This window comes from Macaca mulatta, chromosome 16 (genome assembly GCF_049350105.2).
Source record: "Macaca mulatta isolate MMU2019108-1 chromosome 16, T2T-MMU8v2.0, whole genome shotgun sequence".
NCBI lineage: Eukaryota > Metazoa > Chordata > Mammalia > Primates > Cercopithecidae > Macaca > Macaca mulatta.
Genome location: NC_133421.1, coordinates 69,353,948 through 69,374,581, shown reverse-complemented (window position 1 = coordinate 69,374,581; position 20,634 = coordinate 69,353,948). Strand labels below are relative to the sequence as shown.

General features: G+C 52.7%; 1 protein-coding gene across 4 annotated transcripts in view; it reads left to right on the top strand.

Moving 5' to 3' along the window:
* DCAKD (dephospho-CoA kinase domain containing) overlaps nucleotides 1-17,683 on the top strand; it is a 75,291-nt gene extending 57,608 nt beyond the window's left edge. For 2 of the 4 annotated variants that reach the window (XR_013405804.1, XR_013405802.1), the window contains exons 5-8: nucleotides 1,010-1,077; nucleotides 2,726-2,919; nucleotides 10,298-10,481; nucleotides 17,520-17,683. The gene's annotated coding sequence lies outside the window, so the exon portion shown is untranslated. Of the gene's footprint in view, nucleotides 1-1,009; nucleotides 1,078-2,725; nucleotides 2,920-10,297; nucleotides 11,532-17,519 lie in introns of those variants that run through there. The other 2 variants (XR_013405803.1, XR_013405801.1) reach the window with 1 other exon arrangement.
* The last annotated feature ends 2,951 nt before the right edge of the window (nucleotides 17,684-20,634 follow it).

Below are 20,634 nucleotides of genomic sequence, written 5' to 3'. Positions count from 1 at the left end.
GCGTGCATATTACATAATTCCATTTATATGAAAATCCAGAAAAGACAAATCTAATCTATAGTGACAGAAAGCAGATCAGTGGTTGCCGGGGGCTGGGGGAAGGGTGGGGAACTACTGGGAAGAGGCACAGGGGAGCTTTTTGGGATGAGGCAAATGCTCTATATCTTCATCGTAGTGGTAGTTATGTGTCTATAAATTTGTCAAAACTCATCAAACTGAACACTTAAAACGTGTACATTGTATTGTATGTAAATTATATTCAATAAAGTTGAAAAAAGAAACCAAGCAAGCTGAGCTGAACTCGATCACATCTGTAACTGTTATGCCCTGTGTGTCTCAAGGTAGTGGGAAGGGAGTCTTGGGCACCTGGGGCCCCTTTGAAGAAGAGAAAGCTTTACCATGCATACAGGCAAGGAAACACAGAGAGAGATATATCAAAGAATAGAAAAGATTGTGGTTATTTGGAATTAACTACCTGTCCCCGGTGGGAAGGAAGCATCCAGCTCCCCTCTGCCTTACTGGCCCCACCGCCCCAGGCTCTCTATGGTTTTCCCTTTGACCTGAGGGACTGACCACCCCTGGAAGTGTCTAGCCTCCTGCTGGGACTCCTCCCTTACCCCTCCTAAAGGCGACACCTTACAGCTTCCTCAAACAGCATCATCCCGACTGGCAGATCAGGAGCTCCTAGGGAGTCAAAGTTTTGTTTCCCTCCACCAGGCCCAGCCTACCCCTGCTCATCCTCCTGGGAGCCTCTCCCACTCATCACCCAGGAGACTAATGTGGACCTCGAGTGCAGCATGGGCACACTGCTCTGGGACAGGTTACCAAGCTTACCCACCCAGGGACCCCAAGCATGTCCAGGAGGGGCTGGCTGGCCAGGCAGAAGGCCAGTGTGCTGGTGCTCCTGGCCCTTGGTCTCACTTGCTGCTATCAATCATTGACGAATGCCTGTTAAGTGCTTGGCTTTCAGTTAAGACCTATGCCTACTTTTCCTCTGTTAACCCTCCAGGCAGAGGCTTGAGGCCAGAGCTCTTGGTGCTGTCATTTCACAGATGAGGATGCTGAGGCACAGAGAAGGTAAGTAAAGTCACACAGCTGGCAGGTGGGAATGCTGTTCATTTCCCAGCAATTCTTGCACCAGCTTCCCTTGAATCCCTTGGAGGGTTTTTTTTTTTTTTTTTTTTAAAACGATTCAGATTCCTGAGTCTGTGCTTTGTCTTTATCTCCTCTAGGCTCTCAGGGATCCATACCCTCTAGTCCCAGCTAAAGGATAAGCCCGGCCCCCTGCAGGGGCCTCTGGGCTGCGGCTCCCCTGGTACTGAGCCTCAGTACTGAGCACGGGACTCCGAGTGGATGGGCACAGTGCCAGTGCATCTGACTGAGTAGGGTGGGCAGGGCTGAACTTGGTCAGGACCAGCTAGGGTTGAGGGACCAGCAGGGAAATGAGATCTACAAATAGCAGCAAATTGTTCATTGATTTCCATCCTGTTCAGAGGCCTGGGACCAGCAGGAACAGGATTGGTTTTGAACTAAAGTGGGAAGGGCAGCTTAGTTTAGGGCAGGCAGGCAAAGTCAGGAAGCAGGACACCCAGGGCCCTGCACCTCATGTAGGTATGAGGTCCTTGGCTGTGTCCTCTGGAAATGGTACCCTTCCTCTATCCACCTCTGGGGATGCAGGTTCCTGGAAGATGGCCCCCAGCTCCACCCGGTATGACCTGCAAGTTAGGAAGGGCTGGGAAAATGCAAAAGAAAAAGATTCCACTGCCAAAATTGCCTGCTTTTCCAAAATGGCCCACATTTCAAACATCTTGCCCATTTCTCCCTTAAGCACACACAACCAATCATACCATATGCTCATATGTGGGGATCAGAAAATAATCTTTGTGCCTTAAAAGGGCATTTGAGGCCAGGCGCGGTGACTCATGCCTGTAATCCCAGCACTTTGGGAGGCCGAAGCAGGTGGATCATTTGAGGTCAGGAGTTCGAGATCAGCCTGAGAAACATGGTGAAACCCCGTCTCTACCAAAAATACAAAAATTAGCCAAGCATAGTGGTGCACGCTGGTAGTCCCAGCTACTCGGGAGGCTGAGTCAGGAGAATCGCCTGAACCCAGGAGGCGGAGGCTGCAGTGAGCCAAGATTGTGCCACTGCACTCCAGCCTGGGTGACAAAGGGAGACTCTGTCTCAAAAAATTAAAACATAAAAATAAAATAAAAGGGCATTTGAGAAGTCCCCTAGCCACCACTCCTCCTCAACTTCTTCCATATCCTGCTTGCACCCTTGGCTCCTGGAGCTGGTTCTATCGCCCATGTTCCCACCATCCCTTCTCTGTGCCTTCGACCGGGCTGTTCCCTCTGCCTGGAATGCCTTCCCTCCTCTCCATGAAGCCGTGTCCTGGGAGTCCTGAAGACCCAGACTAACTCCTGACTCCTGCTGAAGCCTTCCAAGCTGTCTGAAGCCTCCTGAGTTCTTCCTTCCTTAAACTCCTGTGGTCTGTACCAAGCAACCTCACTCCTGCCGTCTTTGAGTGTGTGTGTGTGTTTGTGTGTGTGTGTGTGTGTGTGTCTGTGTCTGTGTCTGTGTGTGTGTATCTACACGTAGAGGCTCAATGAATGCTGTACTCTTGTGATTTCTTGGACAACAGTCCCATCTCCTCCACTGGAGAGAAAGGACCCATCCATCAGGAGCCACATCTTATCCATCTCCCTTGTCCCCACCCCTGCAGGAAACAGCAGAGAAGGCAGCTGCTGCCTGGTCAGCATTAGACTCCAAGTCTCAGAGACTCCGGCAGCTGGGAGCAACCACTGGGACATCTCATCTCCTTCCCACCAACTCGGAACATTCTCATGATAGAGGACAGTCCTTGCATCACTCTATGAGTTTCTGCCCTATCGTCTGGAGGTGGCCAGTGGAAGTGGGGTGAGCGTCTTGACATCTGGCCTGCCTTCCATCTCCCCCATCTCCAATTTACTCAGCTCCCCAAGCCCTTCATGCTTCCCACATTCGCCCTCTGTCTTGAGCCAGCAGCCCTGAGCAGCCTTCCAGCTTCTGAGCCCCCCTGGCTTCAGCCGGTGATGTGAGTCCAGCACCCGAACAGATGGTGACTCTCCCTGGGTTCCCAAAGCGGGGCTAGAGAGCAGATAAAGGACCCAGAATCCAGAAGTCATTGCCACTGGGCTCAGCCTTGTTTCAACTCCAGACAAGTCCAGGGGGCCTATGGACAAAGAGAGCCCAGAGATCACCCCTCAGGGCAGCCGGAGACAGCATCCTTCCTCAGAGAAAGAACTGAGTCTCCTCATTGAATGATGGGGAAGCTGAGGCCTGGGGAAGGGACATGACTTGACCATGGCAAGTCAGAGTCAGTCCAGGAGCCGGTTTCTCCCTGAGTGGAATCTCCTGGGCCTGGCTCCAAGGTTGGCAGCAGGCAGGGATTACAGTTAGCACATGCAGATCCCCAGGTGGATCCCACAGAGCACAAGGGTGGACAGACAGCCTCCCAACCCAGGAGGCCGGAGCCAAGCCACAGCTTCCAGAGACGGAGTGATTTCCTGCCACTCGGCCCCTGGGCTCACAGCAGCTGCTCCCTCGTCTAATAAATGGCCCTGGTCCTCGGTCCTTGATGAAGGGGGATCAGGAGCCGTTGCTCTGCTTGAGTCTCTGAGTCTCTGTGGAGCTTTCCATTAAGTAGGGGCAGCCAGGAGGGGTCAGGAGGGGCCGAGGCAGCACGCAGGGCCTACATGCTGAGAACTGCACCCCCTTCCCACTTCTCAGCCTCCTTTCTGCCCTGGCCATTTCTTTCTTTCTCTCTCTCTCTCTCTTTTTTTTTTGAGATGGAATTTTGCTCTTGTCGCCCAGGCTGGAGTGCAATGGTGTGATCTCGGATCACTGCAACCTCCACCTCCCGGGTTCGAGCAATTCTCCAGCCTCAGCTTCCCGAGTAGCTGGAATTACAGGCATCTGCCACCACGCCCAGCTAATTTTTGTGTTTTTAGTAGAAACAGGGTTTTACCAGGTTGGCCAGGCTGGTCTCGAACTCCGACCTCAAGTGATCCTCCCACCTCGGCCTCCCAAAGTGCTGGGATTACAGGCATGAGCCACCGTGCCTGACCTGCCCTGGCCATTTCTTAACTCCTTCTTTCCTCCTCCCCTTGCTCCCAGCCTCTGCCTCGTCTCTGCCCTTCCAGGCCTCCTCTGCCTCCCCTCTCTCCTCCTTCCTCTGAAGTGAAGAAAATTCTTCCCATCCCAACTCTAGTGCAGCTGGGCAGTACTGGCTGGTAGGAGTCGATAGGGTCTGGTGAGAAGGAGAGGGACAGGTCTAGACACCCAACAGCTCAACCACTGGCCAACTGGACAAGTCCTAGGAGCTGGAGGAGGTTCAAATTAGTTCCATCCAGTGCCAAGGAAATCTAGCTGTAGCCAGCAGCCAACTGAAGAGCTGCTGGTGACACACAAGGGTCCAGCAGGAAGTGACATGATGATCAGTGATTGGGGGATCCTTGTTGGATAGACAGGCAGTGGAAAATGGTTAGGGACAGGTAATCTGGGGTGGTCCACTAGGGGAGGTCTGTTGGGAAGGTCATTATTGGATGTTGGTTGTAGCGATCTCGGTGATGGGTGGTCATGCCAGGCAGTTGGTTCTGGTTGTCCTTCCGTACTACTGTTGGGCTATCAAGCTGATCAGTAGATGGTTGGGGAGACATTACACTGTTGGCTGGGCCTGGGACATCATTGTTAGGAGGTTGGGTTGGGTCAGTGTGTAGTCAGTACTTTGGCAGATGATCAGTCTTGGCTAGGCAGTGTTAAGAGGTTGATGTTGGGTCGTCAGTGTTTAGAGGCTGGGATAAGGGGGTCAGTCCCCACATCTCTAAGGCATGACACCCCCTCTCCCACTCTGAATGGGGCTTGAAGGGCTCAAGCAGCTCTGAGCTCAGCCCCAGGTTCCCTGCCCTCATGTCTTCCTCCAGGCTCAGGCTATCCTCCTTGCTCAGCTAAAGTAAAGCTGTCCGGAGGCAGAGGTGGAGGCTTGGTCTCCTGGGATCCTGGCAGGCTGGAAGGCAGGGCCAGGTCCCTAGAAGTGCTGCATGGGACATGGGGGATGGAGTGGGCAAGAAGCTGAAGTACTTAGGGATGCAGCAAAGCTCCGCAGCAGGGATGCGGCCTGCGAGGCCAGGATGCTCATTGATGAATCGATTCCCATTATTGATGCTGCTTGGAGAAGTTTTGAAAGACGGAGCTGAGGGAGAGGATAGGGGTATCTTGGAGAAAGCCATGGCCCAGCCTGGCCACTCAGAATACAAATGAGATCGCCTGCTCGTCTGCCAGGCCCTTCACAGCTGCCCCCTGTAGGGCTGGTCGGAGCTGGGGGCCTGCACCCGGGCATGCGGTGAGCTGCAGATGTGGGAGTACCCCAGCACTGGGCAAGTAGCAGAGTTGCAGACAGATGAGCGGGAGCATTGGATTTCCATGGGACAGTCACAGGGAGATGGATTTTGGCTTCCTCTGAGGACAGTTTCTCCAGGAGCAGGTCGTTCTCCACAAGAGAGAGCTTCCCTACTTCAAGAGGCAGTGTGTCCCAGCAGAGCCTAGAAGACCCCCTCTCAAGAAAGATGGCCTTTGAGGCACCCCTCTCCCCCAGCCCTGCCACTATATTGTCATGAGGGTCCCATTGGTGGTGTGAGTGGTAGGAAAGGTTCATACCCAGCCAGGGGCCTATGGATGCTCACTACGAAAGGACAGAGGGTAGCTGCTCTGACAACCATTGCTAAGGGGCCAGGCAGAGGGAAGGGGGCCACTTGGGCAGAGCTGAACCCATCCAATAGCACATCACTGCAAGGGAAGTCTCATGGGTCCCCAGGCAGGAGCCGGGAAGGGACAGGATAACTCATTGCTGTGAGATGGGGATGGAGTGGGGGTAGGGGGGATGTTTCAGGATGGAGCCAATGCTGGAGCTGCTGTGACCATCAGATCACAGGGATAGAGGCTGGAGGGGGCCTCTGATGGGGGAGACACAATCTCAGCCTTAGGTGAATGTTTACTCTGATGGAGGAGACTCAATCACTGTCCTGGAAGCTCTAATGTGATAAGAGTCCTTGCTTTGGGAAGCCCTCAAATCTAAAGTGGGAGGCAGTACCTGCCTTGAGAGTGTCCATTGCTTGGAGGAAAACAAGAGGCAGGCTGTCCTGATTGAAGCAGATGTGCCAGTGAGACAGGACCTGAGATGGGAGGCAGGAATGTGGAGGCCAACACAGCCCCAAGTCTGCAGCTGAGATGGACTGAGACCCAGGCATGCTGACTTCCAGATTCAAATTCTCAGGGTTGATCTAAATTCACTCCCACTGGCTGTGACACAGCCTGCCCCACCTTCTATGTGTGCTGCTCTGGGCTCCACTAGGCTTCTGATGAATTACTGGAGATACTCAAACCAGCAGAAGGCCAGGGCTGCTGTTCCCTGGCAGACAGGTGGAGCTCTCCAGGTGGGCCTCCCCTCTACTGTGCACCTAACACGCACACCACGCACACCATGGCCTCCTCCAGTTGGGGCTGGCCTTATCTACATCGCCACCCTTCACCCAAGCACCCATCCACAGGAAGTCTCCAGGGGGACTTAGGCTCAGAAGATGATCCAAGCTCCTTCTGTATCAGGCTTGAATTCTCTGCATAGTTGTGCCAACAACTTGCTGTGTGAATTTAGACAAGTCTATTTCCCTCTGTCCCTCTGGACAATGAATGGGCTAGGCCCAATGGCCTCCCAGGTCCCTGCAAGCACTGAGCCCTTCTGAGCAGGAGCGATTAACAGCAGTCTCTGCTTGAGGCTCTGCCATTTAGCAACACATGACTTCAGGCAATGATTTAGCCTCCTGGAGCTTCAGTTGCCTGTAAAATGGGCACAAGAAAAAAAATAATGTTCCCAAAAGCTGAACCTGCCTCCTGGGACTGTTGGGAAGATTCAGTGAGACAAAGCCAGTAAAGTGCTTGACACAGTGCCTGGCAAATAGTACATGCTTGATAAATGCCACCTATGGCCACTGTTATGATTATTTTCCTCTTTTGTAGCCCCTCTCTGGACTCCATTCCCCCTTCTGTAGGCATCTATGGCCTTCTGCCCAATTCTTGTCCCATTGGATCAGCTCCCACACAGCCCACTACCCCATTTCTGTAAGTACCACCTTCCCCCAGCCCCGCTTCCCAGGGACAAAGCTGCACAGTCCCCTCCCTATACCTCGTAACCACTGAGAGGGCCCTCCCATCTCAGCCCCCATCTCCTGCAATTATGTAGAGCAAACAAGAGCAGCTGATGGGGAGGAAGTTGCTATTAGCTTAACCTTTCGGGACTGGAGCTGCTGGGATGAGATGGGGAGGCCACGGGGAGGGGCTTCTGAAGCAGGTGGAGCTGGGGGAGGGAGGCAGAGGAAAGGAGGTGGAGGGGGTTGCTCGCTATGAGCCTCTAATGGGTAGGATGCGGGCCCAGAAAAAGCAAGAAAAGGAACAGAATGAAAGGAAGTCATACAAGTGGAATTAAGGAGACTAGAACAAAAAAACAGGCATGGAAGAAGTGAGAGACAGAGGAAAGGCTGGGAAAACAAAGCTCCAGATAGCTGTGCAGAGAGCTTCTTGTCCTGTTTGTCGTACCACCCAGCCCCTTGCACCCAGTAAGGTGGGATGTGAAAAGCATTAGAAAGCCTTACTGTGCTTGACACTGTAGAGAATCACAGAATGAAGATTACCCGAGCTGCAAGAGACCTCCGAGCCCTCAGACACCACCTGACCCAGCTCTCTCATATTACAGATGGAGAAACCAAGGCCTAGAGAGAGCTTTGCCTTTCCCAAGACTCAGTGAATGTTGGCAGGAACTGGATGAACATTCAGGCCTCTGACTCTGTCCCTTCAACAGCTCGGGGCATACAAGTTCTCACTCAGCCAGAGCTGGGTGGGCTAGTAAGGTCCCCAGCCTGGAGGGACTCAGATCCGGTGAGAGTGACCCACGTAAATAAGGAAATGACACATAGGGGCGAGAGTCCCATAAAGAGAGTTCCCACCAGGTACCACACACAATAGCTTTCTTTGGTAAATTAATTAATTAATTTGTTTATTTATTTAGAGATGGAGTCTTGCTCTGTCGCCCAGGCTAGAGTGCAGTGGCACTATCTTGGCTCACTGCAACCTCTGCCTGCCGGGTTCAAGCAACTCTCCTGCCTCTATCTCCACCTCCCGAGTAGCTGAGACTGCAGGCATGCACCACCACTCCCGGTTACTCTTATATTTTTAGTAGAGACGGGGGTTTCACCATCTTGGCCAGGCTGGTCTTGAACTCCTGACCTCAGGTGATCCCCCCTCTTGGCCTCCCAAAGTGCTGGGATTACAGGCATGAGCCACCATGCCTGGCTGATAAACTTTATTATTATTAAAGTGTGTTGATACCTGCAGTGAACAAATATCTCCTGTGTGAATCAGGAAGGCTTCAGGGAGGAGGTGACTTTGATCTAGGGCTTAAAGGATGAACTGGAGGAAACTGAGCATTGCAGTTTTCCCAACAGAGCCAAGATAAGGTGCTGGGAGAAGCTGGCGGTTCAGAGGGGCTCTGACTGTCCCTCCCATTCCCCTTCACTTCGGGTTCTGGGAGGGAGGATGAACCAGGTGTGCAAGGGGGTGGAGAGGGACTTTTTCCTCTTGAGGTAGAGGGGTGATAGGTAAGGTTGGTCTTGTGCAGTTGGTCAGGCGCTGCAGAGGGAGTGGCCGACGGTGGTCAGGTACCGAAAGGAGGTTCCTGCCTATCTTTCTTCCCCCATGTCTCTGTTTCTCTCATCCCCACCTCAAGTGGGCTAGCCAGGAGAGGGGACAAGTGGGACTCCGAGATCTTCGGGAGGCCTGGATGAGAGCCCCTTGGCCTGACCTCCACTGGGCCAACCACCAGGACTCACTGTACCCCTTCATCCCCCATCCCACTCAGGGGGCTGAGGGAAACAACAAGGATGGTGACAGTTGAGGGGGGGGAGGCCCGACTCATACTTAGCCCACAGCCTCAGCGAGACGGCAAGGAATATTTTTAGGAGCTCATTAAACAGGGAAGAAAGAAAAGGAAGGGAAGGAAGGAAGACGAGGATTATGCATTATTTTTCATCCAAGTGACAGCTCTGAGCATCTCCACCGGAACTGTCATGAAAAAGAAATGGCATGTCTAATATTATTACAGAACCAGTGTGAGTGCGTGTGTGTGCATGCGTGTGTGCCACCAGTGTGCAACTCTGGGGTGGGGGCCCACAGGTGAGCCCATGCGGGTGGCACTGGGTGAGGGTGCTTGTGTGCGCAGCTGCATGTGAGCACCAGGAGGCTGGGACTGCAACTGTGGGAGAAACTGCGAAACTGTGTGTAATGGGCCGTGCAGACCGCGTCCAACTCTGTGTAATTGGGTGTATGTAACTCTGGGTGCGTGAGACATCACTGGAAAGCCTGAAGGGGGGCACAGTCACAGGTGAGGGAGCAGCCAGCATGCGTGGCTATAGGAGGTGCACAAATAGGAGGTGGAGAGTAGGTGCAAAGGGGCTTCCGGCTCAACCCCCAGGAGGCAGTGGGGAAATGAAAGTGGGCAAATGGGGACACTGGGCCCACCTGTCCTTGTGCTGAAGGGGAACAGTGGCCAGAGGTCCCCCTTCCCACTCACATGCACACCATCCCCTCGTCTGCCCTGGCTGACTGTGGGGTGGGAAGGGCATGGTCCTGCTGATGTGAGTTCAAAGTTCTCTTCAATTGAGCTTGATTTGGTAGGAGCTTAATAAAGATGATCACATTGAATTTCCAGAACACGCTGGTGAGGTAGGTAACTATTACTATTCCCATCTGATGAGCAAAGTGTGCTTGAAAGTCCAGTTCAAAACTTCACTGATATCATGGAAGCCAGTAGGAAGAAAAGCTGAGGTTTGTGTTTATTTTGTATAATTAAATTAAATTAATTTATTTATTTCTTTATTTTTGAGACAGGGTTTTGCTTTGGTGCCTAGACTGGAGTGCAGTGGCTCAATAACGGCTCACTGAGGTCTGGACCTCCTGGGCTCAGCAATCCCCCATCCCCCAGTATCTGGGACAACAGGTGTGCAACACCATGTCCATATAATTTTTTTTTTTTTTTTTTTTAGACAGAGTCTTGCTCTGTCACGCAGGCTGGAATGCAATGGCCCGATCCCGGCCCACCGCAACCTCACCTCCTGGGTTCAAGCGATTCTTGTGCCTCAGCTTCCCAAGTCGCTGAGATTACAAGTGTGCATCACCACACTCTACTAATTTTTGTATTTATTTTTTGTAGAGGGGTTTCACCATGTTGGCAAGGCTGGTCTTGAACTCCTAACCTCAAGCAATGCGCCAGGCTTGGCCTCCCAAAGTGCTGGGATTACAGGCACCAGTCTCCGCGTTCTGCAGCACAGCTGAGATTTGCATCTGAGTCTCCAGGTGGCTTCTCAGGGTTGACAGAACTGAGCACCGGAAAGGAGGTTAGTGAGGGAGGCTGGAGGGTTGGGAGCCTTCCCAGGGGTTCTGTGGGGCGGGTCTAGGGGGCCTGTCTAGATGGCAGGTGCTGGTGCGTGGGAAAGAGAAGCCGAGGGCCCTGGATAGCTGTGGGGACGGGCCGGTGCTGACCAGCCCAGCGCGTTGAGATTCGCTTCTGTCAGCGTCAAACTGCAGCGCAGGCCCTGCCGACTCGGTAACTAAAGCCAGCCTCGTAAGTGGCTAATTGATTTCTGTTCCCTGATTAAATGTGCAGCACTTTACATGGCAGCAGAAGGAGGTCAGCGCTCCCCCCACTTCTCCAGCGCCGCGTGCGGAGAGACAAAGAAATTGATTTTCCAATCGATGCTCTGAGCAATGATTAAATGTTCTCTGCACAGCGGGCCTAATGAGTCCCCAAGGGGCGTGCCGGCCCTTTAATTAGAGACTCCCACGGGGGCCTGGGATGGGGGCTGCCCTGGAGTGAGGGGGTCCAGTCAGGGAGGAGGCCCCATCCCCAGGGATCGGTGGCCTGGGCCTCTGAGAGATACTGTCTGGGGGCCCCTCGGTATAGAGACACAGCGGAGGGGTCCCTGGGCAGGGGGACCCCATAGAGTAGCTCCTGGGCTGAGAGGTCCCGTGGAGGAGCCCCTGATCTGAGCCCTCAAGGAAGAACCTGGGCTACAGGAATGGAGGCTGGAGGCCCCCAAGTGAATGCACAGATTCACCCACGTGAGCATGAGCCAGGTCTGCACCCCCTCGCCCCAACCAGAGGACAAACTCAGGCCAAGGCCTCCCTGTCCTCTGCCCACCAGCATCCAGGCAGCCAGCAGTCCTCTCTGTCAGTTCAGCTCCCCCATTGGCGGCGGCGGCGGAGACCCAGACAGGAAATGAATCCCCTGTAAGCGGCTGCTGCGTTCTCCTCACCCAGCTGCCCCATTGGAGAAGCCTACTGAAGACTTTAGAAATTCAAATGAGGCTCTCGGGGGAGAGCGGGTCTTAAACATTCCCCTGCGAAGGCGGCTTTATTGAAGGAATAAACTATATTTGCAAAGTAAGATATTGAGGCTGTCAGTTTCTCTTAGGGATATAATGAGATCCTGGGAGGGAGGGAGGCCGGCAGGATGGAGCTCCCAAGGGCGGGAGCCCCAGCGAGGAGCTGGAGTGAGATGCCCCGCTGGGCCAGGCGGAGCCCCGCCCCACTGCTACTAGCGCCACTAGGAGCCTAACATCCCCCTCAATCCACCATCCCACCTCCCCTGGTCAGAGCTGCTAAGGGATGGAGGCCCGTGTGGAGGCAGGAAGATAGAATGGCTCTGCCAAGCCCTGGAAACCCCAAGACAGTGGAGCCCCTGAAAGTCTCCCGCCCAACTTACCCACCAGCTCTGCCCCATGGAGGGAGCTCTGCTCAGGAGACAGGAAGAGAGAGCAGGGATGGAGCTGAGACTCTGATGTTGGGCTGTGGCTGAGTCTGGGCTCTCCTAATTTTTTATTTTTATTTATTTTTTATTTTTATTTTTTGAGAAGCAGTCTTGCTCTGTCACCAGGCTGGAGTGCAGTGGCGCGATCTTGGCTCACTGCAATCTCTGCCTCCCAGATTCAAGCGATTCTCCTGCCTTAGCCTCCTGAGTAATGGGGATTATAGGCGTGTGCCACCACACCCAGCTAACTTTTGTATTTTTAGTAGAGATGGGGTTTCACCATGTTGGCCAGGACAGTCTCGATCTCCTGACCTCGTGATCCACCTGCCCCAGCCTTCCAAAGTGCTGGGATTATAGGCTGAGCCACTGTGCCCAGCCAATTTTTAATTTTTTAAAAATAGAGATGTGTTCTTGCTATGTTGCCCAGGATGCTCTCAAACTCCAGGGCTCAAGCAATCTTCCCACCTCAGCCTCCCAAAGTGCTGGGATTACAGGTGTGAGCCACAGTGCCTGGCCAAGGTTCTGCTATTTTGTGAGCTGTATGACCTTGGGCACATTATTTAACCTCTCTGTGGCTCTGCTATCTCATCTCTAAAATATTAGTACCTATCTCATGATTGTTGGAAGGATTAAATGAGTTATTACATGGAAGGTGCTTAGCATGTACCTATTTTATGGGTGATGCTCAATAAATAGCTTTTATTAAAGAGTTGGGGTCAGGAGACAGGCATGGTGACTCACACCTGTAATCCCAGCAATTTGGGAGGCTGAGGTGGGAAGATCACTTGAGCCCAGGAGTTTGATACCAGCCTGAGTAATCAGCAAGACCCCATCTCTACAAAAAATTAAAACATTAGCTAGGCATGGTGGTGTGTGCCTACAGTCCTAGCTACTTGGGATGTTGAGGTGGGATGATCACCTGAGCCCAAAAGTTCAAGGCTACAGTGAGTTATCATCATGCCACTGCACTCCAGCCTGGGTGACAGAGCGAGACCCTGTCTCAAAACAAAGCAAAACAAAACAAAAACAAAGAGTTGGTGGGGAGACATAGAGGAAGGTAGTAACCCGTCAACCTCCTCTCCATCCAGGAGTTCCTATCCAACTCTGACCATCCCAGAGTACTGAAACAGGAAAAGTTCCCTTGTCCCCGTCACAGGGAGTGACAGGGGGATTGGCAGTGCCCTGCCCCGCTACTCAAACCTCTAGGGGAACATACAGATGGGCTTCGACCCCATGGCAGTGTCTAGGGGTGAATGCTTACAGTTCCTGAAGCCCTAGTGGGCGTGTGTTACCATGTGCTCTTTTAGTTTTGCCGTCTATAGATGACTTGTGTTAACCAGCTCAATTAGACCCTCTACCTTGTCGCAAGGACAGAGGGCTTTCTGTATCCCAGGGTTCTTTCCTTGGTGTACCAGAAGAATCAGATCACACATGGGCTTGGAGAAGGAGTGCAAGGTTTCATTGAGTGGAAGTAGCCCTCAGCAGATGGGGGAGCCAGAAGGGAAATGGTTTTCCCCTGCAGTTGGGCCACTTCCCTCTGATTTCCCAGCCAAACTTTGCCTCAGCCAAACTCTGCCTAGTTCAGCTGGCCGATGGTCTATGACCTGCCATCATGCCAGGGCCTGTCGGTGCATTCCTTTCAACATCCAGCCACCCGTGTGCTCCTCCTCTGACATGCTCCCCTTGATGTCCAGCCACCTGTGTGTGTGCCTGCTAGGATTTGGGGGTTTTTATAGGCACAGGGTGGGAGCATGGCAGGCCAGGGTGGTCTTGGGAAATGCAACATTTGGACAGGAATATCTGTCCTCACCTAGATCCATGGGGGTGGAGCCCTAGCCAGGAACCATGCCCTTCTCTACCCAGCACTTTCCTTAACTGCCTCTGTATCATTTAAAGGGACCACCCTCTTCCCTTCCCAGCACTTTCCTTCCGTATCAGTACCACTACTACCTCTACCATTACTACTCTCACCACCACCACCATCACTACAACCAATATTACCACTATCACCATAACCAATACCACCACTACCACCATCACCACAACCAATACCACCACCTCCATCACCACAACCAATACCACCACCATTACCACAACCAATACCACCAGTTCCATCACCACTGCCATTACCACCATCACCACTGCCATTACCACCATCACCACCACCATCATCATCATGACTCAGATTAGAGCCAGACACATAGCTTTGAGATAGGAGAAATGGTGCAGAGGGTTCAGAGGGAGCGGAACTGGGTGGGATGAGTCCAAGAAGGCTTCCTGGGGGAGGGGCTTGTGGACAATGTGGAGCCTGGGCACAATTTTTACTCTCTCTTCCTTTTTTCACTAACTGTTAGTGGGGTCAAGGTAGAGCTACTTTTTCCCCCTGCTCCCCCGCAGGAAACTAAGGTCTGAGACCGGAAAAGAACAAGGAGAGCAAGATGACTGGATCCCCAAGCTCACCACCTCAGAGCTCAGATGGGGAGGAGATAGTAGAGGAATGCCAGCCCCGTCACCCCACCTCAGTGCCAGTCAGAGCTGCCGCAGCATGGTGCTCAGGCTAAGGGAGGCCCAGAGCCAGATCTGGAAGAGAAGGTGTCAGGTTTAATGGGCTGGCCAGGGCCAGCCTGTCTGTCACTCTCACTCTGAGGCTGGAGGGGAGATTGGAGTTGACAGTGTTCAGGGGCAGGAGGACAGCAGATCCAGAGCCTGTCCCAGGGACCTGAGGAGGTCTGGCTCTGGGCCTCTGTCGTGGCTGTCAGCCTCCACAATGCACTGGTGGTCCTTCTAGCCTTCTCAGTAATACCCCCAGCCCTTGTTGATGAGAAGGCTGCTGAGACCTAGGAGTGCAGATGAAATGGCCAGGCTCTGCTTCTAACTGCTGCATGACTTTAGGTAAATTACCTGACCTCTCTGGATCTCCATTTCCTCTACTGTGAAATGTGGGTGGCATCATGATGGCATAGAAAAGAAAGGTAGACTAGAAGTTAAAGGACCCAGGTTTTAAATACCTCTCCATAGGCCAGGTGCGGTGGCTCACATCTGTAATCCCAGCACTTTGGGAGGCTGAGGCAGGTGGATCACTTGAGGTCAGGAGTTCGAGACCATCCTGGCCAACATGGTGAAACCCTATCTCTACTAAAAATACAAAAATTAGCCGGGCATGGTGGCAGGCACCTGTAATCCAATCTACTCTGCAGGCTGAGGTAGGAGAATCACCTGAACCCAGGAAGCGGAGGTTGTAGTGAGCTGAGCCGAGATCGTGCCACTGCATTCCAGCCTGGGGGACAGAGTAGGACTCTCTCAAAAAACAAAAACCAAACCAAACCAAACCAAACAAAACAAAACACCAGAAAAAAAACCTCTCTATGCCTCTGACCAGGTCATTTGATATTTGGTCTCAGTGTTCTTATCTGCAAAAGGAGATAGTAACCTCAGGGCATTATTGTGAAAAGGAGGTGAGCACCGTGGGCCTGGCACAAAGCTGGCCTTCAGAGATTCACTGAAATGGAGCCCTCTTCTAGCTCTCAAAATCTGAGCATGGGATTTTGAAATGAATTCCCAGCACCATCACCACCTCCATCATCTCTACCACCACCATCACTTCCATGGCTACCATCATGATCACCACCACTACCACCTCCATCACCACCACCATCACAATTATCACCTCCATTATCTACCTCCACCATCACCTCCATCATCACCACCAATACCATCATTACCAACACCACCTCCATCACTACCATCACCACCACCACCTCCATCACCATCTCCATCCCCACTACCATCACTACCACCTCCATCACCTCCATCTCTACCACCAGCTCTACCACCTCCATCACCTCCATTGTTACCACTATCTCTACCACCACCACCACAATTACCACCTCCATTATCTACCTCCACCATCACCTCCATCATCACCACCAATACCATCATTACCCACACCACCTCCATCACTACCATCACCACCACCACCTCCATCACCACCACCATCACTACCACCTCCATCACCTCCATCACCACCACCATCTCTACCACCTCCATCACCTCCATCACCACCACCAATACCATCATTACCACCACCACTACCACCTCCATCACCACCACCACCATTACCACCTCCACCATCTCTACCACCACCGTCATTTCCATCACCTCCATTGCCACCATCAATACCCTCATTACCAATACCACCTCCATCACCACCACTATCACTACCATCACCACCACCTCTATCATCTCTACCACAACCATCACCTCCATTAGTACTATCAATAAAGTCATTATCACCACCACCATAACTGCCCCCACCATCACCTCCATCACTGTCATCAATACCATTATTACTACCACCATTTCCATGACCACCACCACCAGCTCCATCACCACCACCACCACCGCCACCACCTCCTCCATCACTACCACCAATACCATTATTACTACCACCACCTCTATCACCACCATCGTCACCATCACCACCTCCATCACCACCATCAACACGACCAATACCATCATCACCACCACCACCTCCTCCATCACCACCACCAATATCATCATCACCACTGCCACCACTTCCATCACACCACTGTTACCACCACCATTCCATAACCACCAGACCCACAATATGCTTTTATAAACTTGAAATCCAGAGACAGAAGAAACAGAGTGAAGAAAAGGGCTGTTTCTCTGGAGTGTTCAAGTGGTTCAGGTGACAAATCCACACCTCTTCACCCTCTTCCCCTCAAATGAGAGGCCTCCCATAGAGCAGAACAGAATCAGATGCTTGGGAAGACAGCATAAAACATAGATTAATGGCACATGGAATGCTGGGTCCTCCCACACCCCCCACACCCCCTAAGCTTCCTTTCCCTGTCTGTGAGGAGAAACGCAGCATATATCACTGGCAAAGGGGCAGGGAAAGGTGCTAGCACTGGTCGAGGCCCTACTGTGTACTGGGCACCTTATTTGGTGATGTATATACTTAAAAAGCCAATGGTACCCTGGTGATGGGTATTACTGCATTTCACAGAAAAGTAAACTGTGACTCAGAGATGAAGCAATTTCCCTAAGATCACCTGGCCAGTGATGTCCAAGCTGAGATTCAGTTTCACATTCATACATCCTCCCATTACCAGATGGCCTGATTTTTAAGGAAAGCGAACCTGCTGAGGCAGGAGAGGGATGGGAAGATGTTGATCTTGGAACGAGAGAAGAATTCTGGGTGATTTCCAAGTGTTCCGCTGGAAGAGCCCAGTGTCTGGGTCCCCAGGCTGGGCACTCCTCTGACACTGCTCTCTGGCCTCTTGGGGGAACCACATTTTGTTGTGCGTTTGTTTGGTTTTGATCAACTCTAAACACTATGTAAGCAAGAACCTTGTCTGGCTGTCTCACTGGCTCCCAGGATGCAGCTCAGGACCTGGCACTCGGATGAGCAATGGTTGTTGAGTAAATACATGAATGAACCTGTGAAAGCATGAATCAATCAGGACGTCAAAACCTGGACGGAAAGCTGCACTACTGATGAAAAAAAAAACACGAAAACAGCAGTCAATGCAACTTTCCCTGTTTTGTATTATGATTCCTTTTTTGCCTTACTGATTTTATAGAAATGGTTGTTCTCAGATTGCAGAGCACAAACTGGCTGATTGATGCCCCAGAACTAATACCCTGAGACAGACCCGAGGCGAGAAGGACGATTATTTAACACAGCACCCAGGGGCATGGGATGTTGGGTCATCATTCTTGTGCATGGTAAAGCAGATTAAATAAAAAGTTTATGCCCAAAACACACTGGGTTCCTCATAGTGGCTTCATTCCCCAATCCCCTCCTCAAGCCCCCTGTCTCATTCACCAGTTCCTTCCCTGTCTAGGAGGTCCTGGGTGGCTGGGAGCAGAGAGTTGGCCCATTTTCCCCAAGCCCAGCTTCAAGGTCCAGGGACCTGGGCAAGTCTGGTTAACACTGCCCGCCTTTTGGGGAAGGGGCCAGTGGGTCCCCTGCCCTCTACTGTGACACTGGGATGCAAGGGCAGCCAGGCCGATCCCTGGTTTCATCTGGGCCCCTGTGGGTGATGAGATGGGCAGTGATGGGTGAGCTGGCAGCCAGGCTGGAGTGGCATGGCCAGCCGCCCTGGGCACTATCTTCCCTGCTTGTCACCACTCCCGGCTGCCCAAGCAGCAAAGCAAAGCCACAGTGACAAGATCCAGAGGGGAAAGGCTCTAGCTGGGGGTGGTGCTGGTCTCATGGCCACCGGAGCAGCAATGTGACAGCTTCTCATCTGGGTGGGGGGACCTCGGTTCCCACCCCTTCCCCCTCTGGCTCGACCCTTGTCAGTCTCTATTTCTTTGCCTTGCCCTTGTCTCTGCCTTGCTTCCACTCCAGGCTTCTATCAGCTCTGAATGGCCCTTGGTCCATGCCTCTCTCCCTCTCTCCTCCCTCTTCCTCACTCCCTGACTTCAGGACCTATTCCCTCTTGCTCCCTACAAGCATGCACACACACACACACACACAAACACACACACACACACGCATGCACGCGCACGCACGCTCATATCCCACCTCAGACAGGAAACAGGACTTGCCCTCCCAGGACCTGTGTTAAGACCTATGGGGAGTGGCTGGAATCTGGGCCCCCAGTGGGTCTGTAAGCATGAGCTGGTGAATGTGCAAAGGTGTGAGCCTATGAGAGTGAGCGTCAACGTGGACGTGGGAGTTGGAGACCGTGTGTGTACATGTGTGAGTGTGACAGTGAAGTGTTGAAAGAGTAAGGGTGGGGGTCAGTGTGGCCTTGGCCACATGAGCACGCAGGTGAGCTGTGGTGAGGGCGGAAGGATGTGAGTGACCGGGTGTGGAAGCAGAGCCCAGGGCAGATGGACAAACGCATCCTTCAAGCTCGTGTCCCTGGATGTGGAGGCTGCTGGCCCCATACCCTGCTTGATCACCCCATCTTTGTCATCTTGGGCTCCCTCAAATCAGGCCAGGGTGTGGGAAGGGGGAGTGAAGCTGTTGAGCTCCGGGCAGGGCCCTGCCCGCTCCCTGGGCCTGTCAGCCACTGATCTGTTCTATGTTCCTATAAATATTTACAAATCCCAGCTGCTGAGGAGCAAGACATCGTCCGCCAGCTGGGGCTCCCAGCCTGGAAACTGGCGGGGAGGGAGCTAGCAAACGAGGAGCATGGGGGAGGGGAGGTGGGACTGCACTGGAGACTGGAGAGGCAGGCATCCGGGACTCCTGAGTTCTGCTCCTAGTTTTGCCAAAGGCTGGCCTCAGTGCTCGAGTATGTCTTCATCAGGAACTGTAGAGCCAGAAATACCTTCCGAGATAACGTGGAAACCTGCCCCACCCCTACCTGATAAGCACTCCCCACTTGACAGCCAACCTCCTGTCTTCTAGTCATATCTCTCAATTAGGGGCAAAGAGAGGGATCTTCTCGCCCTTTTTTTTTTTTTTTTTTTGTAGAGACAAAGTCTTGCCATGTTGCCCAGGCTGTGATCTCAACTCCTGGCTTCAAGCAATCCTCCTGCCTCTGCCTCCCAAAAGACTGGGATTACAAGGCTGAGCCACCACACTCAGCCTCTTCTTACTTTTTACATGACACAGAATATTCTCCTGGAGTCCCTGGAGGATATTACCTCTTTGAACTCAAAATCTTTCCCTGGACCCATGATCACTCCATCAGGCTCTTTCTAGATTGGAAGCTGGAGGACCTGCAGCTCAGTGACCCCCATCACAACAGCCCCCTCTGTAGCCCCTGATAGGAACCAAAGCATTTTTTTCTGGCCTCACCCCTACCCCCAGGCAGCCCTGTCACTTCTGGAGCTGGGCTGGTTGTGACAATCTGGAGGAGGGAGAGTTACATGACACCTGTGGGGAGGACTCACTCGCTCCAACCCGTCAACACTTGACCCAGGCTGGCGGTCAGACACCTGGAGAACCAGCCTCTGAGAGCTTCCTTTCTCAGGCAGAGGATGATTCTTTTTTTTTTTTTTTTTTTTTGAGACGGAGTCTCGCTATGTCGCCCAGGGTGGAGTGCAGTGGCCGGATCTCAGCTCACTGCAAGCTCCGCCTCCCGGGTTTTTACGCCATTCTCCTGCCTCAGCCTCCCGAGTAGCCGGGACTACAGGCGCCCACCACCTCGCCCGGCTAGTTTTTTGTATTTTTTAGTAGAGACGGGGTTTCACCGTGTTAGCCAGGATGGTCTCGAACTCCTGACCTCGTGATCCGCCCGTCTCGGCCTCCCAAAGTGCTGGGATTACAGGCTTGAGCCACCGCGCCCGGCCCAGAGGATGATTCTTGATTATCAGTCCTCTATCCCCAGTGCCCAGCACAGTGCCAGACACACCCCAGGCCCTTGGGCATTTATGTGGCGTCATTAGCCATATGCCTGGATTTCCAAAGCAAGCTTTCTCAATAGCACTTGGTGGCAAACTCCAACTCCTAGTCCCAGAAGGCATGTGCCTGAGGGATGGCACCACAACGCCCAGATGTCCTGGGCCTCCCAGCTCAGGCAAGCCCATCCCGGATGCAGGGACTCCTGACAGTGAGAGCCGAGATCTCTTTCCCTGTCTTGGCTGGAATTTCAGATTTATTAATGTTGAGCCCTCCTGGTCCCCAATGAGACTCCCCTTTGCCTTGCCCAGGCGGTGCCTATATCCTGGCCTAGGTTTTCCCAAGAAGTGACACCCTGGGAAGGACCTAGAGTGGGAGAGAAATCAGGCAAAGAGAACCCCATGACACTGA